Genomic DNA, 20,452 nt, shown 5'->3' with positions numbered 1-20,452 from the left:
AGGAAGCTTCGGATCCATATAAATTTGAACTTTTGATGGGGACATGGCCCTTTATTTGAGCAAACTAGAATCCCATTTGCCCAAGGATGATTTGTGTTAGGTTTGGATTAAATCTGCTGAGTGGTTCTGGAGATTATGAAAATGATGAAAAGTTAACAACGACAGTGACAATGACAGACACTGGGGAGTTTTGATTAGAAACGCCCACTTGAGCCTCTGACTCAGACAGGTGAGCTAAAAAAACATTGGTAGATATTTTGGAGAAACACGAATGCCCCTGCTCCATGACCAGTTCATGGTGGAGACAAAATATGGCACATTTTACATAATGCCATTAACAAATCTGATATTTTTACATAGTCTCAGGAAAAGTACCCTCATCAATCAGCCTTACATCTCTGGTGACCGCTACTCTACAATATGTCACAGTCTCAGGACAATTCCTCGTCAATCAGCCGGACTCTTCCAGTGACCAATACCCTGTAAAATTTATTCGCACATTAATCACAAATTGACTTAATAACACCACTATATTATGCTTAAAGGGGCATAAACACGATTTGGACTAAACATTTCTAATCTTATTTTCTCATTTGTAATATTTATCATGTTTAACTGGGGTATTTATAATGGTCAGTAAAACTTTGGATGGTCAATTCTTGAGTTTTAAATGCCTCAGATACAGCACTCGCAATTCTTAGTTATGTAAACAGGACCCGTGTGATGTTTTTGCAAGTTTGTTACAGTTTAAATTTTAATTTACTTCACAAAAGAATTGCGTTTAATGTAAGATTCATTTAAACATCCATATTTGCTGAATCTGTATGTCTGAAGTATGTATAAAGCTTTAATCATCGAATAACAAAGTGTATGTTTCAGAAAACTTTTATGTCTAAAGTTTCTTTTCCAACAAGTTTCAGATTTCAAAAAAGCCTCCATCACCTATTTCATGTCCAATAGAAATGAAAACAAAATGCCTCCTTCCCTCATCTGGTTTGAGAAAATTGGCCTGAGAACCAGATAATTAATTTCAAGTGGCCTAAATGTTGATCCCCTATTGTGACCCCACCCTACCAACTTTAGAATGATTGCATATCAAATATTGTCCTACTGTTTTGTTTTTGAGAAAAGATTTCCCAATATATCCCTATGTAAAACATTGCTTCTTGTAGAGATTCGAAAACGACTCAATCCTATTTTGCCATTTTTTTTGTTATCTCCTTTGGAATGGGTTGAGGCCCTATAATTGAACAATCATGGATCCCTTCATCCAAGTATGGTCTGTTCTAAGTTGAAATTGGGTCCTGTGGTTCTACGGAAGGGTTCAGGAATCCTGAAATTTACAACTGATGTCCCCCTTGTCCAAAAGATGCTTGAAATGAAATTTGAGAAGAATTGGAATGGTAGTTATCAAGAAGTTAAAAATATTCGATTATTAACACACGACAAAGGACGCAGACCAATTATTATAGGTCACCTGAGTAAACAAGAAATACGTAAATTTTACAGAAAAAGGGGTGGATGGGAAGGAGAGATAATAAATTTCACATCAGCTTATACCAGATTTATCAACAAGAGGCCCATGGGCCACATCGCTCACCTGAGTCACTTTAATACATGGAAAATGAATTTCCCATTGTTATTCCATGAACTTTTCAGGAGCCATGTCAGATTTTAAGAAACTTGATTCTGCACTATGTTGGGGAGGTTCAGGTACATTGAAATACTTCTGGCTCAGAGGTTCTTAAGAAAGAAGGTTTTCATAATACAGTTAAAACCAATGTAAAAATAGCTTCTTTGATAATGTCTGCATCTGAGCTCCAGGTGTCATGACTGTTACACACGTGATTTTGCATTATGTCAGGTAATTTCTATGCAAGTTCAAACTTTGTGGTCCAGTGGTTCTTGATACAAAAATTAGATTTTAAAGATTATTTTCTATTGAAAGACATGCAAATATGGTTTGCCCTATTGTGACCACACTTTTATGGGCATCATTTTCACAAACTTTATTGTGCTCTATATCAGAAAGCTTCCATGTAAATTAAATGTTGTTTTTTTTCCAGCTCTGTATCCCCATTTCATGATTTAACTAACTTTATTTTATATTTTCTCCGATTTGCGTTATCTTCCATTGTATAAGGAGCATTTTAACAATTTTTAAATCCCCTTTACCTAAAAATTCTATTCAAGTTTAGTCCAGTGTTTCTGGAATTTAAAAGTGTAACAGACAGAGATGACGACAGGTAATTGGGTATTACACATGTCAACAAGTTCACAGACCGATGCTGTAATTAATTAGAGTGTTTTTAATAAAAACAAATGTCTTCCCAACTTTACAAATTGAACGTGCTCCAAGTTAAGTCTCATACCCTTAATGCACAGCATAAGTGGAGAAAACTTACAGCTGTAACAAAGACATTATGAACTGCACTTTGTGCGTACATGAAGATTATATCAACACACATGAAATACGGTTTCCCCTGTTGTAGCAACACCTGACCCCCGGGGACTATGCTTTGAAAAACTTGAATCTGAACTATGTCATAAAGCTTCCATGTAAATTTCAACTTTTCTGGCACAGTCGTTCTTGAGAAGAAGATTTCCTATATTAAGACATATGAAATACAGTTTCCCCTATTGTGGACCCACCCCGACCCCCGGGAGCCATGATTTGAACAAACTCGAATCTGCACTATGTCATAACGGTTCCATGTAAATTTCAACTTTTCTGCCACAGTGGTTTTTGAGAAGAAGATTTTTAAAGATTAATTATCTTACATTCACACATATGAAAAACGGTTTCCCCTATTGTGGACATACCTGACCCCCGGAGATCATGATTTGAACAAACTTGAAACTGCACTATGTCATAAAGGTTCCATGTATATTTCAACTTTTTTGGCACAGTAGTTCTTGAGAAGAAGATTTTTAAAACTTTATCATATATTTACACACATGAAATACGATTTCCCTTATTGTGGCAAAACCTGACACCCCGGGGGCCATGATTTGAACAAACTTGAATTTGAACTATGTCATAAAGCTTCAAACTTGAATCTGAACTATGTCAGGAAATTTCGATGTAAATTTGAACTCTTCTGGCTCAATGGTTCTTGAGAAGATTTTACCTATATAAATACATATAAAATGTGGTTTACCCTAGTGTGACCCCACCCGACCCCCAGGGGCCATGATATGAACAAACTTGAATCTGCATTATGTCAGGAAGCTTCCATGTAAAGTTGAACTCTTCTGGCTCAATGGTTCTTGAGAAGAAGATTTTTCCTATATAAACACATATAAAATATGATTTCACTTAGTGTGGCCCCACCCGACCGTGGGGGCTATGATATGAACAAGTCTGAATCTGCACTATGTCATAAAGCTTTCATGTAAATTTGAACTCTTCTGGCTCAATGGTTCTTAAGAAGAAGATTTTTAAAGATTTTTCCTATATACACACATATAAAATATGGTTACCCCTAGTGTGGCCCCACCCGACCCCCGGGGGCCATGATATGAACAAACTTGAATCTGCATTATGTCATTGTAAATTTGAACTCTTCTGGCTTAATGGTTCTTGAGAAGATTTTAAAAGATTTTTCTTATATAAATACATATAAAATATGTCTTCCCCTATTGTGGCGCCATCCGACCCCTGGGGACCATGATATGAACAAACTTGAATCTCCATATGTCAGCAAACTTCCACGTAAATTTCAACTATACTGGTACAGTGCTTTATGAGAAGAAGATTTTTAAATGACCCCACCCTATTTTTACACTTTTGTGATTATCTCCCCTTTGAAGAGAACCTGGCCCTTAATTTGAACAATTTTGAATTCTCTTCAACTAAGGATGATTTGCATTAAGTTTGAATGAAATTTGCTCACTGGTTCTGGAGAAGATTTTTAAAAAATTTCAATGTATTTTTACTGATTTGCTATTATCTCCTCTTGGATAAGGGGGTTGGCCCTCATTTGAACAATTTTGAATCCCCTTCACACAAGGGTGATTTGTGCCAACATTGGTTAAAATTGTCCCAGTGGTTTTGGAGAAGAAGTTGAAAATGTAAATGTTTAACAGACAGACAGACGACGGACAAAAAGCGATCAGAAAAGCTCACTTGAGCTTTCAGCTCAGGTGAGCTAAAAATATTTAGCTTAAGTTTAGTAAAAAGGAAGAATTTTACCCGCTCTATTTGGAAGACTATTTCCAGAAATGAATCAGATGGTAAGACAGCCTCTTTCTGCTTGTAGGAGGATGGAAGTGTTCCTGTGGTCAGGCTGTCATCATCTCTTGAGACCCAGGAAGCTGAAAAAACAAAGTGTCAATAAGTGCTGGAATGACCAGAAATCAGAAATCATTAACCTTTGACCCCATATTGAGGCCTCATCCTACTCACAATGTGAACAAACTTGAATCTACTCTATGTCAGGAAACGTTCATGCATATTTCAACTTATTTGCCCTAAATTTTCTTAAGAATAAGATTTTTAAACGACCCCACCCCAGTTTTGCCTTTTCTTGATTATTTCACCTTCAAGTGGACATGTTTCTTGGTTTGATCTTAAATCCAGGCAAAGAGGCTTTGTGACAAGTTTGGTTGAAACTGACTCAGTGGTTTTGGAGAAGACGAAAAAGTTTACAGATGGTCAGACAGACGTATGATTGATAAAATGTGATCAGACAATTTCACTTGAGCCTTTAGCTCAGGTGAACAAAAGCCAATTTGGTCCCACCCTGTTACCAAAACACTTCTCCCCAGAATCATGAATTTTGTAATTAAATGTGAGGCTGTAATGAAGATTTCGTTTAAATCAGTAAATATATGGTTGCTTCCCCCCCCCCCCCCCCCCCCCTTAGAAGGTCACAAGTCCTGAAATTTAGAATTTGTGTCCCTCTTGTTCCAAAGATGCTTTAAATCCAGTTTGAAAAATTGAAAGTCAGTTATCAATTGCAAGAAGAGGTTAAAATGGTCAATTGTTAACAGTGGATAGACGACATTCAACTACGGACACAGACAATGCATCCCCTGTCGACGGTCACACCCGCCGTGAGTTGTATATCCTGATCAGGTAAACGGAGTTATCCATAGTCAAAATCAGTGTGCCAAGAATGGCCTAACAATCGGTATGAAACACGTCGGACAGCATTAGATCAAAATGATAGGTTGTAATAATAATTACAGACATGATTTATCTAGTCTGAGGGAGATAACTGTAGGAGTTGTAACAATATGAGAAAATGGAATACTTCTCCGACTCTTCTTTCAGTAAATGAAACCTCACACTGATTGCTACATCTCAGCAAGACAACAGTAATGTTTATCAAAGTGTTCAGCCTCCACCAGCAGGTAATGATGAACTGAGAACAATTCTTCTATCCTATGACACTTCTACTCTCCACCAGCAGGTAATGAAGAACTGAGAACAATTCTTCTATCCACCGACACTCCAACTCTCCACCAGCAGGTAATGATGAACTGAGAACAATTCTTCTATCCTCCGACATTTCTACTCTCCATATCACACAAGTCACTGCAAAAATCCAACGATACGTTATGGCAAAAACTGATAATTTAATAAATGAGGCTGATATGAGTAAAAAATATTTCCAGCTGGTGAACGTCAAGACCCTTAGGAGAAATGAGTCTTCACATGTCGCCCACGATGAAAGCGATTCAACACCCAACACCCCCCCCCCTCTTACTCGGGGATGGGTGAGGGTAGATGACATGTACAATAACCCCTGTACTCGTGAGAGTGAGTGATGACATGTACAATAACCCCCTGTACTCGTGAGAGTGAGTGATGACATGTACAATAACCCCCTGTACTCGTGAGTGATGATATCTACAATAATCTCTGTACTCAGGAGTGGGTGAGTGATGACATGTACAATAATCCCTGTACTCAGGAGTGGGTGAGTGATGACATGTATAATAATCCCTTGTACTCAAGGGTGGGTATGACGTTCTTCCAGCCAGCAACATAAACTGTATACTCCTTTGATAAGTATACCTTCTCGAAAATCAAACAAGAGGTACTGTGAGCAATGCTCACTAAGAATACCCCCCGCTTACCCCAATCTCCCAAAGGGCGTTGGTAATAGGTATAAACTACCTCTTTTCTGAGTGTAAAAAACAAATGGCATGATAAACCAAACCATATTGCTACTTCGATATCCTGTGCACGTGACTTTTGACCTTTTGACCCCAAAATCGATAGGGAACATCTTCATCCCATGGGTAGTCCATATATATGATATGGTGACGGTAGGTGGAAAGGATAACGCTTTAGAGCCCGGAAACCATATTGCTACTTCGATGTCCAGTGCGCTTGACCTTTGACCTTTTGACCCCAAAATCGATAGGGAACATCTTCATCCCATGGGTAGTCCATATATATGATATGGTGACGGTAGGTGGAAAGGATAATGCTTTAGAGCCCGGAAACCATTGCGTCTACAGACGGACGAACGAACAGACAGACGGACGGACGGACAGACAGACGGACAACCCGATTCCAGTATACCCCCCCCCCCACAACTTGTTGCGGGGGTATAATTAGTGACAAAGAATAGACAAGGACACTTACTAAATAATAGCACTTTTGTAGTCCTGGGCATGTGATTTAAGCATTTCAATGCATCACCTGGAATACGGATGTTGTGGGGACTCCTCTGAGAGTGACCTTGAAGTACAGGTGGTAACCACTGACCGGATGACCCAGACAATGATCCTGGTCAAGCGGCAAATTCTTTCTACCAGGCTTCTGAAAAAAAAAAACACTGTCACTTGTCTGAGAGAATAAAAATGTTAATCAAGAAACACAAACAACTTTCACAGGTCATGCCGGGAAGAACCAAAGCTAACAAGAGACTCATGGGCCACATTGCTCACCTGAGTTACCTTCAACCATATCTAAAGATTTTCCTTATATTGATGGATGTAAAACTTTGATCCCTATTGTAGCCCCAACCTAACCCTTGGGGCCATGATGTTTACAAACTTGAATCTGCACTATGTCAGGAAGCTTTCATGTAAATGTAAAATTGTTTGGCCAGATGATTCCTGGAAAGAAGATTTTAAAATATTTCCCTATATATTTGTATGTAAAACTTTGATCCCTAATTGTCGCCCCATCCTACACCTGGGGGTGGGGGTGGGGGTGTGGACATAATTTTAAGTTATGGCCCTTCATTTCAACAAACTTGAATCCCTTTACCCAAGGATGCTTTGTGCCAAGTTTGGTTGAAATACTGACGAAAATGCATTAGTCCAAGGCCAAATCTTACGTCAACTTTTTAACGACCAATCTCATTGGCATAAATCAGGTCAAACAGTTTGTGTATTGAAAACAGTACCCCCTCCCCCCACTTTTTTCATAACTTTTCTCCCAGGTATTATTCAAAATTAATTTTTTAGACTTAAAATTTTCATCGTTAATCATTATTAGTTCCCTCCTATACAAAAATGTCCGAAAAGTTGATTAATGCGAGTTTTGACCTTTGACCTGATAAAGACACAAACCTTCTTTGATTTTCATGAAACTTGGCACAAAAACTTCTACAGCCATACTACCTATCCCTATGAAGTCACATTGTATTTGTCATATGAACAGCAGAGTGAAAGCCCTTTGAAGTGATGAGCTGAATCTCCTGAAACACTGAAACAGAGGATGAAATCAGCATCAGACCTACAGTACACAATTTTGAAATGCTCACATATGACATAAGCTGCAATAAATTTCTTACCAATTATTTATATATTGTGTACACATCCCCTTTACCTAAATAGGATAACAAATTTGCTCGATAATGTAAATAGATATTCTTAAGATTTTTTGTAAAAGTTACCCCCAAATATGGTGAAGTTTCTTAAAGAATGTCTAAAATGAAATATTTAACAGTAGAATTTTACATCAGAAAAAAATATTTCCAAATTCTACATTATATTGGCTGTAAGAAACAACAGCACAAGTCAATGAAAATAGATTAATCTCTCTGTTGTCAGCAGATAAGCAGACAGGACCACAGCAGCCACTATCAGGATGTGGCACTTACTGGTCATGCTGGATTATCCCTGGTCACATTAAAACTGTCATTAGAGATGTGAAAGATGCCATTCTAAAGTTAACCAAACATTAGGCACTATAAATATGGGTGAGCTAAGAGAATTCAACATATCAATGCCTGAATCTGTCAGAAGCACTACTCTACTCACCAACATGTTTAAGAAAACTATGGCTCCATGGAACAAAGGGAAGGAACTCTGCAAGAAGAAGCTCCCAAGGCAGGGTAAATTTCATCGAGGTAATTCCCATGGCCGCAAGACTAAGACTGACGTACAGAGAAATTCTAGTCGACGATCATTTGTCAGACTGAATTCAACAGATCATGCCCTGGTCACTAAGCCAAGTGTGGACAGCCAGTCCTACTAAACTCCTAACTGTGATGGTGAAAGTGGACCATCCTGCATTCTGCGCCCACTTCCTTCCGACTTCCCAAATCAAACACCAAAGAAAAGAGAATACTTAGGACGTATAGTGGATGAACAGAAGATGATGGAGATGATTCATCAAACGATACAACTTCATCAGTCTACCACCTGTACCGCTCCGAACATCACTGTGTTGCACTCGAGAAAAGCAGGAATTTCATGGAAATACATTCTGACTTTTGTAAATTGCCAGTTCAACTCACCTGAATTTGCCATATTCCAAGAGATCCGCCAAGAGGGTCCTGGTCGCAATGCATCGGCATCAAACATGGCCCTGGCATATGCCCTTCAGGACACTTCACTGGGGGCAGAGAAGGCTATAGAATTCCTGAGCTGCCTAGACATCCCGCCTCCCACTAAGGCCTCTCTCCAGAAGCTCCTTTTCAAAATATGACAAACTTAAACAAAGAAGATATGCATCAAAAGATACAGAAAGTGGAAGAGATCAACAAGACCCGTGGCCACCCAGAAAATGTCAACATTTCAACAGATGCCCGTTATAACAGTAACATCATGTTCAGCCGCAGGACCCCCTGACAGAATGCCAGTCAAGCCTTTAACTTGGCCGTTGAAACAACACAGACAGAAAATATATACTTGCCTGTGCTCAGCAAAACAAACTCTGCTGGACAGGTGCATGGCTAAGGGGCAAGGGAATGGAAGTAGATTGTCCAGGCGGCCATCCTGAGTGTACTTCCAATCGACCACGGGCAGCACCATTTTCAGAGTATGAGATGGGGAAGGACATTGGCACATTGCTGGCCTTGCAAGATGTATTAGTCCGGTATGTTACCACAGACGGCGACGCCCAAGGTGCCAAAGGAGTGGACGAAGCCATGCGAGCTCTACATCCCCTATGGAAAGTAGAGCGTCTAGCCGACCCCGTCCATCTTGGGTAGTCACAGTTCCGCGCCAGCAACCCAGCAGTCTATAGCGAAGGAATGTTCCATACCCAGACCAAAGAACAGAAGAAAGAGCTATAGAGAGTATTTAGCAATGATCTAGAGTCAAGATGTGCTTTGATAGTCAAGAAACTGTTTACCAAGTTTGACAGAGACCTGCAGAAAATGAGTAATTTCTTACCTAAAGTCCTGGAGGCCACTGTTCTGTGCTATACTGGAGACTGCTCAATATGTGCAACATATTCCCTCGTTTGTGATGGAGGACTTGTTTCCAACTGGTGGAACTTTAGTCGTAATCTTGCTGTATATAAAATCACGGGCCTGCAAATGAGTGAAAATGACATTAGGATTGTAACAGAAATCCTTAAAATGAAACTAAGTGTAGAAGCCATGAATGCCATGAAGCTGCTGACTGATACAAATGCCAACAAGTCTTACCACCATAGTGCCAGTTTCAACATGCCCAAGTACATTAAGTTTTCCCGAACAAGGGAGGGTCGTCTCCACCCCATGATACATCGACGGAACAACTTACCCGGTACATCAACCAGACTGAAATGCAAATATGCTGGAATACAGTACTCTGAGCATGGGAAGCAACAATTAGATAGACTGGACCAGAAGTTCCTGTACAATCAAGCCTATTGCAGAAATGAGAGAGTGAAGAGTAGAAGGAACACACTATTGGCCAGGAAAATGGCAGAGCATCACCAGTACGGGGAAGAACATAGAGGAACTTCAGACTACTGCAAAGGCCAGCTTTACTTTAACTCACCTGCCGCCCGTGATCACCCATACCACAAGAGGGGAGAATTGAGATATCATCTCAGGCCTCACCAGTGAAGAGAGTCAGTGACTGATTAAGTTGCTATGAACTCTAATTAGCAATTAATAACTGCTCATTTATAACTACTTTCATGTACTAATAACTTTGTGAGAAGTGACACATGCCTCTCCCATCTACAGCGGTGTAACATGTTAATAATTAAATGTGATAAACTTACCAAGATTGTTGTTATCCATATGTAGCTCCAGACGACAGGGAAGATAGGGAGGTGGGTGTCCCAGACAGGTGCCCCCGGATTTGCAGGTCTGTCGCTGGTTATTGATACCGTGCTGCTCCAGAGCAATATGCCCTGGTACAACACACAGTGTGTTGTGGCACAAGTGGGATGCAACAATTGATGCATCTAACTCATGGTGACGATGATGTAACATGACACTGAGTCAATGTACATGCATCATCTGCCAGCTGTTCTTTATCAGATGCTTGTAGCACACAACACCATACTTGTTGTTGCTGCTTCTAGCCCCCATCCAAATACGACAATGACCATTTAAACCTGGGGCAGAGCTCGAGTGCACCTTCTCCAAATACTTGGCAAAAAAAGCTTCCATGCTTAGAAAATGAAAGTAAGCCACTGACGAAAATGCATTATTCCAAGGCCAAACCTTACGTCAACCTTTTAACGACCAGTCTCATTTGCATAAATCAGGTCAAACAGTTTGTGTATTGAAAACGAATGCTGGACAACTCGCCCCCAAGACAACTTGCCCTCGAGACAACTCGCCCCCAATATTAAATATAAATATATTATCACATTTTATTTTTATTTTGTGTGTGTGTGTTATTTTTCACTTTTAACCCTATAAAGATACACTGTACGTCTTTTTATTTCATACTTTAACACGAATGGTAAATTCTAATAGAATTATACACAGATTTGATTATTGCATTTCAGAAAAAGTTATATTTTTCATAAATCAATTGGCAAGGAAAATTATTTTTGCTGATCTTCAGGTAATTTATTAAATCTCTCCAATACTGAAAAAAATTTTGGGAGTGTTTTGGGGGGTGGGGGGTGATGTGTGAGTGGGTTTTTTGTGTGTGTGTGGGTTTTTTTATCGATATGGTATATATAAGTGTAAAGGTGAAGCATGAATATTCTGATACATGTAATTATCTTTTCATGCATTTCTCAACTAATTCCCGTTGAAAAATGATAAAATTCCCATTTCAGAAATTTTATATCGGCTTTGCTTTATTGATTCTTTTTACCCGGGGTGATTCTTTTTACGCGGCGATTTCAAAGTGTAAGGAACTCTGATGATGAGTACCTCATAGCGTTTGAAGTAAATTTATAACAGCTTGGGGGAAATCAAACAATTAGATTTAACAACAGACGCAGATTATTGATAATTATACTTCGTCAGCTGTAGACCAAGCTAATATTCTCCCTATACCAAACGCTAACTTGATTCCGCTGAAATTATATATTTTACATGTAAATAAAAGTGATGATGAATTTTACTGAACCCAAACACTGGATTTTCACCAAAAGCTTTCGTCTTGCATAAAAAGACACGAAGTTCGGTGTTTATGTGAACACGTCTTATTGTCTGTGATATATATACTATCTATAAGAAATTCATTAATTTTTGCTAAAACACCTCTTGGATTTAAACCAAAAATGATAATTGTAAACATGTATGATATACATGATATGAAGGAGCGAGATATCTCAAGAGAGGGGGCGAGTTGTCCTGAAGAGGGGGTGAGTTGTCTTGGGGGCGAGTTGTCCTGATACCTTGAAAACAGTACCCCCCCCCCCCCACTTTTTTCATTACTTTTCTCCCAGGTATTATTAAAAATTATTTTTTTTAGACTTCAAATTCTCATTGTTAAAGACTCCCCAAAAAACACCGTACGGTTTCTCCACGGATCACTGAATGTGGGCGGAGCTTATCCATGGTCAATGTTATTTACCTGGCCAAGAGATCGGTTGTTGTGTATATTTCTATGATGGAAATTTCTCAGGTTATTACAAATTATGCTTAGTGTCTTGATTTGTGCAAAAAAAAAAAATTAAATTTTTACCTACCTTCAAACTTGGTCATATTTATGTATTGTAGATAACAGGTTTAGCCCACTTCTAAAGCTTTGCTTTTTAAAAGTTCTAATCAAATTGTTATATATCGTATATAAATATTTTCCTAAACACATATAATATTACCCGGCGTTTCCGGGCACTTCCTGGTGTCCTGGGAGTTCGCGGTGTTGTGGGTGTAGTAGGTAAAATATCCATGTTTCGAGAGAATGAATAAATCCAAGCAGATCTGTGTACATGTACAACCAAATGAAGAATGATCAAGATACCCCTCAATATGGGCCGTCTGTAGGGTTTCTGTAGCTGTAGTGTTTGCGTAATGGTGGTATCCCAAACAGCAGCTGACACGAAGTCTACCCCCCCCCTCCTCTCTCTCTTTAGGGTTTCTGTGGCTGTAGTGTTTGTGTAATGATGGTATCCCAAACAGAAGCTCACACGAAGTCTACACCCCCCCCCTCCTCTCTCTCTTTAGGGTTTCTGTGGACGTAGTGTTTGTGTAACGATGGTATCCCAAACAGAAGCGGACACAAAGTCTACACCCCCTCCTCTCTCTCTTTAAGGTTTCTGTGGACGTAGTGTTTGTGTAACGATGGCATCCCAAACAGAAGCTGACACAAAGTCTACACCCCCTCCTCTCTCTCTTTAGGGTTTCTGTGGACGTAGTGTTTGTGTAACAATGGTATCCCAAACAGAAGCTGACACATAGCTAGTCTACCCCCCCCCCTTCTCTCTCTCCCTTACTCTCAATCATTGACTAAATGAGTAATTATTGTCATACGTATGCAACACTATTGTCATGCCATATTATTTCATCTACATGTATATTATTGCTACAGTTTTACACATTTCTCTCTCTCTCTCTCTCTTTATAAATTTATATAAAACAATGATAAATTATAAATAGCTCATTAACTCTCTCTCTCTCTCTCTCTCTCTCTCTCTCTCTCTCTCTCTCTCTCTCTCTCTCTCTCTCTCTTTATCTTTATAAGGCCAAGTAAAATTAATTAGTAGATTATCATTCCCGCCCGCCCCTCGAAAATTGCCCCGCCCCGATTTTTTTTATTTTTCAAAATTACGATTTCCGGATATTTTTATGTCCAGTCCGGTATCGTATAAAACATACTTTGTTTCACTTTGCCTTTTAGAAACCCAAATACACATGTAATTATGATTTATAAAGCCTTTTCTCAATGAGAGAAGGCATTTTCGAGGTCAAGAATACCATGGCGAAAAATAAAAAATAAAATCCTCCCACCCGCCCCATTTTTTTGTGAAGTTTGAATGATAATCTACTAATTAATTCTACTTGGCCTAAACATAAAACCGTGATAAATTATAAATAGAAATATCTCAATAACTCTCTCTCTCTCTCTCCCTCTAAATATAAAGCCGTGATAAATTATAAATAGAAATATCTCAATAACTTATTTATGCTTTTTTACTATTGTTTGATTTCTGATTGTGTAATTTATAATCCATGTGGTATCTCAAACAGAAGCATTTTTTTAAACTGCTGTAACAGTTTTACACATGGGCAATAATATAATCATTATACATGTTGGTGTGCTGCGCCAATAAAGAATTAATTGTTCATGTTTTTATATATGTAAGGGACTGTAGAACACTGTGTGCATTCAAGAAGTCACTGAAAACACATTTTTTCCATCAAGTTTTCCAGGACTAGTTTCTATCATTTCAGTCATTCGTGTAGGTTAGATTCTGTGAAAACTAAAGACTGTGTGTCTTAGCTTTCGAGTACCATTTTGTGATGTTTTATTAAAAAAAAAATTAAAAAAAATAAATAGGAATTGTATGTTTTAATGTATTATACCTGAGACATTATATGCTGTGTGTGTGTGTGTGTATTTCATTAGGGCTTTCCACCTTTCTGTGGAAAGTCCTATTGTTATTGTTCTGTTTATTATTATTATTTTCCTGCCGTCAAAAAAATGTTCGTCTTAAGACTTATCGAAAAACTTTAGAGTCCATCCTATAGTACTTCTTGAGAAACGAATACAGTTCACCCAACGTAATTGAACTTTGACCCCTTACGGAGTTATTGGACCTTTCGCAGAAATCATTGTTATCGCTTCTCCTTTTTACCGTAAAGGCAGGGATCAACATTTACGTTTGTCCGCTTGTCCGGTACCAGTGGAAAAACATTTCGGACAAGTGAATATTGATGGGCACTTGTCCGATTGGACAAGTGCTTTTTCATGTAAAGAAGTCTCCAAACAATTTTGTGAAAAGTTTATCAGTAGTTGAGAGTCTGAAGTACATGTATAATGCATGAAAATGAACTTCAATCGCTATGTAAACTAGCTGAGTCAAACTCAATCGGGATTGGTGTTCACTTATTGCGTACTACTTTCAATCACCCATTGCAATCTCTCATCAGAGAGCGTTACGCTACGCTCCACAACGTAGCGCACCCTCTGCTGAGAGAATGCATCCATGGATCTTACAAAGTCATTGATTCAAGATGGGAAGTCTAGATAATTTTTTTTTATGCGTTTGTTGTTTTTATCAAGAGAATAAGATAAAAAAAATCAATCAAGCAGGTATGAAAATAGACTAGATATATTAAGTAAATTAAATGCAGTTTTCAAGTTGACGATATTATATCCTTTTTAGAAAAATTTTCGGACAAGTGAAGTTGAAGTTCGGACAAGTAAATATCTTTGTCTCTTGTCCGAATGGACAAGTAGGAAAAAAAGTTAATGTTGAGTCCTGAAAGGATAGGAGGATGAAACCTTTGCTGAAGCATAGAGGTCAATTAGTAGAAGCAAATGAAGGGATTCGGTGTCCCCTAAAGGGAGTTAATGCCCCTCATGTTTTGTGATTTGTCCTTAACAAATTGACAACTCCTAAAGTCTTCGTCGTAGAGAGACAGAACCCACTGGAACAGGTTGGGTGACCTTGACCTTGAAAAAGTAGGTCAAGGTCAAAGTCGCCCAGAATGGCCAGAAAATGGCACTTTTAATACGCTCTTTCACGCTTCATATAGCATCGAAAAATATCACATGGGTCAGCACGGAATTCTGGACCGGTCTCGGCATCACGAATGTTCTCTGAACTTAAACCACTCTGCGAATGGCGGCGACTTAACGTCGAAAACCCCGTTATCGCTACTCCTACTAGACCGAAAGTCGTGGAGAGGCGAGACCTTCGCCAGCGAATTCATGATAAAACACTCTCGCACAAAGAAGTTGACCGAGGGAAACCGAGAACCCTGAAGCACGGTTCTCGCCCCCGAAAGTCTCCGACGTCGTCGTTCAAGCCCACAACTTTTTCACGGATGGAGATAGAGAGGCGGGACCACTGGCACAAAGCCCCGTGACCTCTCTGACCTTCAAAATGAGGTCAAGGTCAAAGTCACACTTTCTCTCCCATGGGTTTTTTTAAGTTTGACCTTGAAAGTGGATCAAGGTCAAAGGTCAAGGTCACGCATCCAGGGGCCAGTCTGCACGAGTAAGGCAAACCCACCCATCACGCCTGTCGTCCCCAAGGAAGAAATCCCCCACCCTTCAAGTGATCTGTCTGTGATCAGCTATTCATAATACACTATTTTGACCGGTCTCATGTCCAACAACAGGATTCTATAGCTAATCTGACCTACACCTACACATCTGACCTACACCCATTTCTTGACTGTCTTGTAAATCAAACATTAACTGCATTTGCATTCAAGAAAAGATATCAATGTCTGCCTGCATCAAAATAAAGACTAAGTTCAGTTGTTGTTGGTGGTTTTTTTTTGGTTTTTTTTATGATAATGATGATGCAACTTTACTCCACAGTTGAACTCAATGACATTCCATCCCGACTGTCATTGTAAACAAATAAACACTTACCTGCAGGATCAGATGGGATGCAGTACTCCTATTCTCCGTTCAGATTATCCTACATGCACCCAGACACTTTCTAATTCACCGGCCGCCATTTTGGCTGTTTGTTTTCAAAGCCTAAATCTGTATGCATGCCTCCTTGGTTGAAATGACTGAAAGACATTGTCTCCGTGAATTAGAACACATAGGATGAGCAATTACAAACTGTATATTCAATTCCACAATCCACAACACACACGGTAAAATCCAGTGCATCTTCACAACATCAACATGAGGCTTATAGACTCCCAGTATGCACGAGCAGTAAACAATCTAGGAAAATGTCACATCCGGTTTCTTTGCACCTCAAATATCCTATCTAACAGGTCCAAAGTCACCCCAAACACCTGCACAAGTCTTATTACACTTTTACCTGATATGTGCATATGTGCTGGCTACCCAACACCCACACCCCTTTTCTCCCTAAAATTTGACGGGTACTTAATTTGAAACCAAGCATTGAACACACTTCAACACTCAAATTTAGGCGACAAATTTGAATTTCTTTTCTAGCCAAATCAAAAATTTTTTTTTTTTTTTGCGGGGGTGGGTGGGGTGGGGGGCTTTTAGAATTTGAACACTACTGAAAAAGTGCTAGAAGGTGGAAAGCCCTAGGATCACTAGTTATTATTATTATAATACGCCCTGAAATTGATGTTTATTCTTATCTAGCATATTTATGGTATCTTGTGATTTCATGTTTTATATGTACAATGAGGATAGGTACAGCTTTTAATGTTTTATTTATTTTCTATGTATTTAATGTGTATAACATTCTCTTGTAAGGTATATATGCATTGTAAAGCACCTTTGAGCGTACATAGTGTATGAAAAGGGTGCTATATAAATATGGTATTATTATTATTATTATTATTATATATAAGGCCATGCCAATTTGTAATCTAGTTCGTCGGATTCGCCGCTTCTATTTGTAATAAATCCAAATTATATTATCATCAAAAAATAATATCCACCCACGTGTTTACAAATATCCGTAATTTTTTACCCGACTTTTTACAACAAACGCACAAATGACCTTGATATATGTGCTGACAAATGACAAAAGCGTGGGCTCTCGAGAAATTTCCTAACAGTGTAATACGGTTAAGTTATTCATGATGTCTATCTTTATATGTACGATACTTCATAACACTGGATTGGAAGTTGTTCCTTATGCTGGAATCGAACTGGATGCCAATGAAACTTTTGAAGCGCTATTCGATGCCACTATTTAGAGAACATCGACAACGTACGATTGATTGTTTGATTATATAATGACTAAAGTCTCTCTTGAGAATATATCACTCACATGAAGACGTTACCATTGTCGGTGAAGGACTGCAAAATTTAGGCCTATGCTCAGCGCTTATGGCAATGAGGGATCTTTATCGTGCTACACCTGCTGTGACAAGGATCTCAGTTTTTGCAGTCCTATCTGAAGGACCGCCGCATTTATTCGCCTCTTACAACAAGCAAGGGGTACTGATCGAGGACTATTTTAAACCGGACCGACAGTTAACGACAAATTCACCAAAGGTTTGGTGATGTCCTATCAAAATTCAAGAAAATGCTCAAAGCGATGCAATGGACATTGCAATGAATGTCAAAACTGGATGTGTCCCTAGCAATATGCATATCTCTGAATCGAAAGTTTGTAGATATGAAACTTAAATAAAATTCTTCAAAAAGACCTTATCATGCAGTTAATGTTGCAAAGTACATGTATTAGGTATAAAGAAAATAAGTCTTTGAAACCTGAAATACTTCTAATTTATTGTAAACTATATCAACAAAGTTGAAAAATATTAAGTTTATGTGGTAAACAAATGATATCTGATGATTTTAGATCTTTATTATTAGGCGCCCGCTTTTTAAAATCACTCTTAATTCAATTAAAAATATTTAAATTTCTTGTATTCGCTCGCCTCATAATTTTTATCTCCAAAATTAAAAATAATATTTGTAAAATAATTTCGCCCTCTCGCCTCACTTTTTTTGTTTGAAAATCCGAAGAACTATTTTACAAATTGGTGTGGCCTAAAGCCACAATAAATCATTAATAGAAAATATTCCAATAACTTATGTTTGTTTTTGTTGTTTTTTTATTATTATTATTGTTTGATTTCTGATTGTTTAATCTATAATACATGTAAATACAATGATAAATTGCATTGTATAGAGGACCTTAGAAATTAAAATATTCTAGGTGCGAGTCAATGCTATCAAAACTCAGGTATACTGGAGCTTTCCTCGAGATCTAAAGACTGCTGGTCATCATATAGCCATGATTGTTATCAAAACATCTTTCTCAGGTAGTGCAGACCATGGTCTCTGCAAACTTCAATCAACCTAAGCTCTATTGTTAAAAGTTTGATTGACAGGTGGCTTATCATTAATCACCATACAGGTAAAATTTGGGGGCGTTAACTTAAAGTGAGGTCTTTAATCATTATTAGTCCCCTCCTATACAAAAATGTCCGAAAAGTTGATTAATGCGAGTTTTGACCTTTGACCTGATAGGACACAGACTACCAATTATTTTCCTATACATTCCTTTTTAACATAAAAATTCATATAAAAAATTCCACCACCTCAACTAACCTGAAATTTGGCACAGACTTAGAAAAATTCAAGTCCAAAAATATTTGTGAATCTCAGGAAAATCCACCGCACACAAGTCCTGTTATGACACCGCAAGTAACCCCTACCCTGCATTTTTCCCTTTCCCTTTGAGAAGCAGATAAACAATTGCCTATTTACACCTTTCCTACTACACACTTAAGATGAGAATTTCCCATTATTATAATTTTTTTTTTCAGACCCTCTCCTTTCCATCCATGCCCTAGAATGACACAATTCCACCTCACACACATCCCCAAGAATTTTTAAGAAAAAAACTTCTATTTATAAATTGGCACTACTTGATATTCAACTGTCCGAATTTACTCTTACTCTGAATACTCGAGTCATTTTGGCTTTACATTTTTTAAGCTTTCATTCTGATCATATCAATTTTTTTTTATCCAAGAACGTAAAATACAGACCGTGAAATATTCGTTCAGCTCAGTAAATTTCATCAAATCACCGTTTCACGTACTTGACCAGTGACCCCCCCCCCCCCCTCCCATTTCAAAAAGTAGATAAGTTAAAACCGGTGTATTCTGAGAATATCTTCCCGTTCTCTCAGTAATTTCTGCTTCCCTTGTTAATAATAAGCTTTAAATGCCGACATCCTTAAAACATCATTGCTTACAATATCTTCCGTTCCATTTTCTGTTCCGCGTTTTAGCAACACCCATAAAAAACTCATCTGTCCTAAATATTTCTTTCATGCAACTCAGCCAAAAGCAATTAACCAGAGAAATTTAAATAAATGGTACCTACGTGTAATAGCGCTGTACCCGGCAGTCATTTTCGCTAAGCATCTGCAAATATAAGCTTTCTGTCTGATCATGCTGATTCGACGTCTATCTTCGTTTCCGCTGCAAGTGTCTTCTGCTTCTTCAAGAAAGACAACTCTTGTTTTTAGCAATCGCACATTCTCGGGTCTTTCCGGTAAGCGGAAAATTCATATAGATATAAGATAAAGATTTTTTAAAGAACTTTTTGTACCAAACAAAGTGAGAGAAAATAGAAGACCCCGAAATGACAAAAGAAAGGAAAACATTAGTCTAAAATGTTCTACCATAGGGGGTTGAGATGCAATGCACGTGCCTTCTACATCCACCATCGTAAATTCTCTTGCAGCTAAACAAAATTATAAAAAATTTCAAAGTGTCATTGACTAGCATGCAATTTTTCCTGTGAAAATCCCCCCTTCCAATGTGGATCAGAATATTTTCAGTTAAAGGATTAACACCCCCCCCCCCCCTTCCCCTCCCCCTCCTATACAGGCCATTACAGGGGCGGATCCGAAACATTTACCAAGGGAGGGACACAACACTATACTGCACTTTTTCCGCCAATGAAGTTTCCTTTTAAAAACAATATCTGCTTTTTAAATCAACAAAAAAGAGGGGGTGTGTGTTAAACCCCTGGTCCGTTATTTCCCGCCCCTCTAGATCCGCGACTGATGAGCAGCAATACGCGATCAAGAGAGTGATATATTCAGTGTTTGTAAGTGACATAGTGATATTTACGCAACAACACAAACGGAAAAATTTCATTTTTTTTTTTTTTTTTTTTTTTTTTTTTTAGAATTTTATTGTCAGATTTCATAAGGTCATGCTAATTAAAGCAATATCAATATATATTTTTCAAATCAAACCGA

At 38.3% G+C, this 20,452-nt stretch overlaps 1 long non-coding RNA gene across 5 annotated transcripts; it reads right to left on the bottom strand.

The window, feature by feature from the left end:
- Positions 1 to 345: 345 nt before the first annotated feature.
- LOC130050850 (uncharacterized) lies at positions 346 to 20,043 on the bottom strand. 5 transcript variants are annotated; one of them, XR_008799169.1, is made up of 9 exons: positions 19,868 to 20,043; positions 19,567 to 19,683; positions 16,150 to 16,295; positions 9,589 to 9,728; positions 7,537 to 7,672; positions 6,602 to 6,778; positions 5,259 to 5,542; positions 4,196 to 4,317; positions 346 to 1,372 (listed from the first exon to the last, which is right to left on the bottom strand). It is a non-coding gene; the product is annotated as an uncharacterized LOC130050850 (long non-coding RNA). The 5 variants fall into 5 exon arrangements; XR_008799164.1 differs by having other exon boundaries at positions 346 to 480; XR_008799165.1 differs by lacking the exon at positions 16,150 to 16,295 and having other exon boundaries at positions 346 to 480.
- Positions 20,044 to 20,452: the final 409 nt, after the last annotated feature.

This window comes from Ostrea edulis, chromosome 10 (genome assembly GCF_947568905.1).
Source record: "Ostrea edulis chromosome 10, xbOstEdul1.1, whole genome shotgun sequence".
NCBI classification, from domain to species: Eukaryota; Metazoa; Mollusca; class Bivalvia; order Ostreida; family Ostreidae; genus Ostrea; species Ostrea edulis.
Note: the sequence above shows the minus strand (reverse complement) of the source record. Positions and strands in the feature narration are given on the sequence as shown.